Source organism: Aquila chrysaetos, chromosome 1 (genome assembly GCF_900496995.4).
Source record: "Aquila chrysaetos chrysaetos chromosome 1, bAquChr1.4, whole genome shotgun sequence".
Lineage (NCBI taxonomy): Eukaryota > Metazoa > Chordata > Aves > Accipitriformes > Accipitridae > Aquila > Aquila chrysaetos.
Genome location: NC_044004.1, coordinates 6,986,525 through 6,993,917, shown reverse-complemented (window position 1 = coordinate 6,993,917; position 7,393 = coordinate 6,986,525). Strand labels below are relative to the sequence as shown.

The 7,393-nt window shown below is 40.1% G+C and overlaps 1 long non-coding RNA gene across 1 annotated transcript; it reads left to right on the top strand.

Moving 5' to 3' along the window:
- The first annotated feature begins 555 nt into the window (after positions 1 to 555).
- LOC115342526 lies at positions 556 to 4,284 on the top strand. The gene is made up of 3 exons (XR_003923808.1): positions 556 to 1,062; positions 2,437 to 2,510; positions 3,276 to 4,284. It is a non-coding gene; the product is annotated as an uncharacterized LOC115342526 (long non-coding RNA).
- Positions 4,285 to 7,393: the final 3,109 nt, after the last annotated feature.

Sequence of the window (7,393 nt, the reverse complement as noted above, 5' to 3'; positions counted from 1 at the left end):
GCAAAAAGATGTCTTTTTCATTTTCCCATTCACCTCTTTCCCTCCCCATCTCTCCCCACCGGGTGGGTCGGTGAGTACTGACCACATCCTCCATGCCGGAGAAGTAAAGCAACAGCCCCTGCCCCAAGGCTTTTCCACCCTTAGCAGACAAGTTAAAAGGTCAAAACCTAGAGGAGATTTCTACAGCAGCTCACAAGACCTTCTCCTACCATCCAGCCTCGCTCCACGCTCACTAGGTGGTCAGACCATCAAAGTCACTTCCTTGTTAGGAAGTCCATAATCTTCTCCTTTCTTGTTCTCTCCTGAAACTCTATGTTCCCGACATAGTGATGCCATTTGACATTACTGATCCCTCCTAAACACCTGCTATGAAATGCATCAAATCTTTTCTTGTCAGCTTGCGTAATGCCCCAGGTCTTTGCAGCATCGAGCAAAACTGATACCACACAGCTGTCGTAGAGTCTTATTTTTTGTTTTGCGGACATGTCACTACCCCATACTTTTGCCCTTGAATTTATTTACATTGAACTTCACCTTATACTGGTCAAGCTTAAAATGACATCCGACAAAATCCAGGCAGAGTGGTCCAGAGCACTGGGAATAGGAATAATACAAAAACATGAACGCTGCCATGACTGCGATTGACCTCAAAGAGGAAGGACAAAGCCAGTATTTCTTTTCCTCAATAGACCCAAAGCCATTAATTGATCAAAAGCTTTGATGTTTGTTTCTACTGAAAGTTTCAGTTTTTAGGATTTTTTTTTTTTTAAGGTGATCACTGGCCTTTGGGCTCACCAAAGAGGAGCCAAAGGATTTTGTGATTCTTGTTAATAGCTGAACAGACTGTATTTATGAATCCCCCTAGAAAAGAGGGACAGAAGGCAGTGGGTCTTAAATAATGTATTAAATACGAAGGATGGGTTTTCTTTTTCAGAAGGGAAAACTTGTGATATTACTGAATTTATTGATGAAGTTCTGCACCAAAATTTAAAAAGAAAATAACATAGAGGAAAAAAAATGGAAGTAAAAGCTCTGTGCATAATTGTTTTCATGTGTCCAAAGGTAGGTAACACCATTTATCACAATTTTTAAAATGCCTTCTGACTTTTTTTAAGTTACATGGAAAGTGTAAAACAAAACAGACATAGCTTGATCCTGTTGTTTTTTAAATTAATCTTTCCTGATTCGTTTCATCTTTTGTTAAAACTTTCTTTGTCTGTGTCAGTGTGGAAGAATAGAAAAGTGTGTGTGTATATTTCCACAATATGGAAACAAATTGAAATAAATTTTAGAAAAATTTCTGAAAAAGGCTAGAGCTGTGCAGAATGTATTTTTCTTATATACAAATTCCGGGAAACGTCCACACGGCGTACAGTCAGACTATGCCAGCCCATGTAGAACACTGCATATATTCAGTAAAGGTAACATTATGTCAGGAAATAAAGAAAAGTTCCTTCCTAGAATTATAGAATTTTATGGAAAAAAATTAATGCTATATGACTTAGACATAAAAGCATATAGTAAGCATAGGCCATTAAAAAAAATTAACCTATTCTCCAGTATTGAAGAGGACATTAATAATATGAATAATATATGTAAAAATGTATTTTGAACAGTAATATCTAAAGTAACTACAATTATATAGTTACATTATAGAATACATATATATAATACATATAATTATCATATTATATTTTATTATTGTAATAATAATATTATTTAAATAATGTTCTTGAAAATAACTAATGAAACAAATACATAAAAATAATTTTCACTTAATTGTTATGTTTCTATATTACTAATTGTTAATTATAATATTTTTACGTAGTACAATTTTATAACTGTATACATTATATATAATATTATTATATATTACATGTCAGAATAAACTATTTACAGTTTGCAATGCCACCTTTCTGGCAAGTAACATAAGACTGTATAAAACTCTGGTGTATTTTAATTTTTTTCCTGCTTATTAAAAGTCATGTGAACATAAAAATATCCAGTATCAGATTGATTCTACCTGTAATTTTGTATTTTTCATCTAACGTTTATTAACTTAGACCAGGCTCACATTTTATAAGAATCCTGAAATATTTTTATCTTTGAAAGGAATAAAGTTAGCATGCAAGTAAGGCACAAATCAATTACTGCATTCAATAGTTCAACATGTGAACCTTTACTATGACCATTTTTTACATTGCTTGTGTTAAAAATTGCAGTTATTGTTTACATATCTAAATAAATATAAATATAAAAATACAATTAAAACATCAGTGTGTCATTAAAAAGCACATTTTAGAAGCTATTCCTTAATTGCAAGATAATTAAACAAATGTAAGTTGAAAAGAATTCCAGTTGGATATATAAAACTTCTGTAAAGCAAAGATTTCTATTCACAGGAACAGATATTGTAACTTTTCGGCTTGCTTCTAGATTTTGGTCCTGATGAAGACAGGAGAAATAATAGACTCATCATGACTGTTGGAACAAAATCTGTCCATAAGCAGGTATCACAATAGTTCTTGTATTTTTTTGTGCTGGAGAGCAGTTTTTGCCATCCAAGATTCAAAAGATTTATTCTTTTGAAATTAATAACAAAAATCTTCTTGATCAGAATTTTAAAAAATTTGTTCAGACATTTGAGTTGCAGTTTTAAATGGGAATGATTTAGGGGGGGAAATCTTAATTTCAGTGCAACTAATAATATGAGTAACCACTACCGCAACTCTGATTTGCAAGTAAGTACACATCCTTTCTCTATGAAAAATGTATTTTTTTATAAAGATGACATTATTTTTTTAAGTCTACCAGGTTTTCTTTACAAAATGGGACTCTGTCAATTAGATACTTAAATCCCACTTCAGTTGAATTTGCTTTGAACCCAACAGTAGCACCGTAACGAGAAAGAAGATTTTAAAAGCTTTAAAACATGGACTGGACGCTGTACAGAACGTGCCCTTTAATAGGAACAGTGACATAAGATAGAGGTGCCTTTCAACTGTCTTTTTTTTTGCCAAGACCATGTCAAATGAACTAAAAAGAGGCCAATTGACAATGAGCCTGTGTGTGTCTGAAGTCATTATTTCTGAGCAATGAGGTAACAAATTCTGAGCAGCACAGTTACCTCTGTAAAGAGCAATAAAACAGAGGTGATTTTAACTAGAGCATTAATAACGTGCAATGTGATCTTTCTTCACTGTAAATCATGAGGGCTGGGTTCTTTTATTCCCCCCCCCCCATTTGTTTGGTTTTTTTTTTTTTTTAAATTTCAGGACTGTTTGAATGTGGCCAAAAGGAGCAGCACATCCCAGCCCAGATGCCGTGACTGGTTGCAAACCTCCCTTAGCCTGGAAAGAGGTCCTGGCATCTGACAGGGCTGAGGACTAGCTCAACCTTGGTAGAAAAGGCTACAGATAAAGGAGATGAATCCCACCCCAAAAGGTGGGAACAGCAGAGTGAAGGTGACGCAGAGGGTCACTGGAAAGACCCCTCAGTCTCCAGCTCTGGAGGATGACTGACCTGAAATAACTGTTCCACCAGTGAGATGAAGATGTTGGACCTGTGAACATGAGGCTCCATGAGCCTTAGCATGGGCAGACCTGACCGTCTACCAGAAAAACTTTGATTTCTTGCAGAAATGAGTATGGAAACACACAGACATATGGACACTGTGCCCAAGCTGAAAAATTTGATCCAGAATAACACTAAAAGAATATCTCTGGGCAGGGAACACAATGTTGTCCAGCTGAATTGTTTCCCAGGGCAGAGGCAGTACTGGCAGAGGTCCTCTGTAGAGGCTGATGACCACAAAGCTGGTTAGCTGAATCACTGCCCACCTCCTTGTGTGATGCCCTGCCAGCTTTGATCTCCAGAGCCGATAGCCCCCCTGGCTGAGCAGCTGCTCACAGGGAATTTTCCAAGAGGGCTCTTGTCTCCGTGCTCGTTAGCCCTTCTGAGCTCATTAGCCCCTCTTGGCCCAAAGCTGCCAAGGCCCAGTGACATTTACTGCTAGACGGAAGACCCACCCATTACGTGGCCCGTCTAGTGAAGGATGAGTTTAAGGAACTCATGGCTTAATATATCTGTGTGTTGACTTTGGGTAGCCAGCTGGAGTCATTTGGGGAATAATGCCATGTGCATTAATGATGACTTTGTACTTTGCACAAGAAGTGAGCTAGAGGCGGATAAACGGGGGAGTCGGCTATGACGCCAAAAGAAAAACTCAGGTCCCAACATCGTTTTTTTCCACATGAATAACACCAGAGCATGTGTTCAGGCAGGTGTCACCCACAAAAGCAAAATACAAAGCTTCCCTATCTTTCAAACTGCTAAAACTTTGTCTTCTCTCTATCTCAAATAGAAATATAGGGGGTTTTATGTATTTACTTGTGGGGCCCATAGGGAGTTACTATGAAATGCCCCCCAACAGGTGAGCATGGTGGATGGATTGCAAAGAAATGCAGTAACAACTGGCCCTAAGCTATGGTGGCAGAAGGAAGGTCAATGAAAATTTAATGGGAGCAAATGGAACAGAAATTGTCGCTGCACAAAAAACGCCATCAAAATAACGCAGCCTGGTACACCTTCACTCACAGCTAGACCACGGATTAACTACACGGGTATATAGAGCTCCAGCTCAGGATACAAACTCTCCTTTCCCTATTTGGTATCCCATAACCCTGTATCCACCAGTGCCCTCTCCCTGCGCTAAAGACGTTGGCAAGAGCTGAACCTTGGCAGTATTCCACTCCAGAAATCACATGGGATCTGGGACTGAGAGAGGGACAGAAATTGGCTACTGTCCTGGATTGAGAAGAAAGCTCCGAGGTCTGAAGGAGCAGATTTGGTGCGATTGCTCTTAAATGCAAGAGACATCAGGGTCAGCAGGGGGGTCTCTGGAGGCAACATGGAGCAATTATGCTCTGTGAGTTCTGCCCTGCAGAGCTTACTCAGGTGGACAGACTCATTAACAACAATTAACATCCCATTTCCAGGCAAGGCTTGTAAAAGTACAAGCGTAATCACTGACTCAAAGCTGAAGTAACATTTAAAAGTCAGTTTTACTGCACGTCCAAGTCAAACAAACCAGATCTGAGTTTCTGCAGACACTCAGTAGTCTCATGTGCTGTTTCTGGGCAACAGGGAGCTGTTATACAAACAGCCTTGCTACAGCTCCAGCCGGCTGAAACCCTGCTTTATTCAAACCATTTCTGAACGGTGCCTAATTGCATTCTGCCTCCCTGCTTATTTATTATGTTGCACTAGGTGACCTTGTTACCAGTGCAGCTTTGCATGGGGAACATCAAAGGGAGGTTCAGAAGTTATCAGAGCTTTCTTATCTTGTAGCCAACATGATTTCCTAATAGCACACATCTGCCTTGCATTTTGTGAATTTTAGCACGTTGAAATCATTGTGGCTCAGAAAAGATTTCTGGAGCCTGTTTGGTTAGCATACACTCAAATCACTGCTGCTTCATGTCCTGGTCCTCCAAACGCTCAAGTACTTGAGTTACTTTGCACATTTGAGCAGTCCCATTGACCCAGTGGGAATATCTGAGTGGGTAAGTGTCTGCAAGATCCAGACCCTAAATCTGAAGTGAGGCTGAAAAGCACAGGCGAAAAGGGGTCAGAGGAAAGGAAAGACATGATAAAAACACACTAAGTAGTGAACAACCTCGGGCTATGAAATCAGGCGTTACTATTTAACTTCCCATAATAAACCAATAAGGAACTCCTTGTAGCACAGGTAAGATAACAAACTGAGAAATGATAGAACAAAATACTAGCTTTTAATCAAGTCACATAACTCTCTCTTGATCACAAAAGTAATTCATGCTGGAAATTAATGAAAAATGCAACAAGGGAACTATTGTACCTCTTCCTAGCTGTGGAAGAATGATACATGCATTGGGTTATTATGCAAGGAAACAAATATAGTGACAATAATGGGACAACTCCTCAGCACAGATTGGAAGACGTTGCTAAATTGACTGACACTGATTTTAGACACTGGCTAACACATATCACAGGTTAAAAATGAAACATCACGAAGTTTGGTTGCTGGATGGGGGAGAAGAGTGGCAGCCGAGACAAAGAAGTTTGTACACGTTAGGCTGAAAAGCAGTTTGGGGCAGGGATTTGTGTTGTGATATATTTCTACACCACCCCTGCATCCTGTTACCAAGTTGTATTATTAAGCCAGAAAAAGCTGGTTAAAAAAAAAAAAGTAACCAATTTTTTGTAAATAATACTGTTGAAGACCTGCATGATCGCGAGTACCGTTGCTCATGCAGGGTTTAAACTGAGTTACCAGGATTAGAGACACAGCAAAATAAGCCCTTCCATTACCTCGGACAGCCTGCCGCGAGATGCAAGGGTGACTTGCTCTTGACCTGCTGGTCTCGGTTTTGGCGTCATGCCCTGATTTGAGTAAACGTGACTCACTGATATTGTACAAAAATACAGTTTCCTGGTTGTTGGGTGATTAACTATTTGTCCTGTTGCAATCCTTTCCACTCACCCCCCTTCACAGTGTGGCAGTAAGGATAAACTGTAAATTTGCTGGAACAACACCAGCAGCAAACCCAGCACAAGTTCCCCTGTGACTTGCACATCCTAAAACCACAGAGTGCTGAATTTAAATTGAAAAAACCCACTTTCTCCCTCATCTCCCAAACCATTCCGAATGATTGCCGTAACAGAGACGCTGAGGAGTTAATGATGAATGTGGCTTTGGATGGTGTCTGAGCCTCTGATGTGCCATCACATGTCAGTTTGGTGGTGTTGCCGCAGAGCCCCCCGTATTTGAGAGCCCGTCGGGCTGGAGCTGATGAGCACAGCCAGAGCCGCAGCTCCTGGCATTAACGAATGCAATCAGAGGCACAGCTAGACGGGAATAGAGAGAACAGAAGTGTTTCAGTGGGAAAAATGCCTGTTTGTCCCAGCTGAAATACTTTGCAGCAGCTTTCAGATTTTGACAACTGCCTGGGAAAACGCAGGGGGAGTTTGGGGGGGACCCGACCGCTTCACCTCTCTTCTGACCCCAAATTGTGCACGGCCAGAAGGAACTGACAGCAGTTTTGCATTTTTTTTTCCAAGAGGAGCAGTAATCTGGGTGGCTCCATGCTCTGGGGATCACGTCTGGATACCCCGAGGCGCTGAGCATCAAATCTTTGAGTAATTGGGGCTCGGCAGAGCCAAGCAAATTCAAATCCTTTCTCTTATTTGTTTCTGAAATGCTTGGAGGACTCCCCGTTAGCATGGATTCACGACACTGCCAGGTTTAGGTGAGAAACTGCTAGTTTCTGTGCATTAACATAGATCTTCATAGACTTTATCAACACACCCAATTATGAGCAATTCTCTTGCTATCTCTTCTTTTCTTTCCACT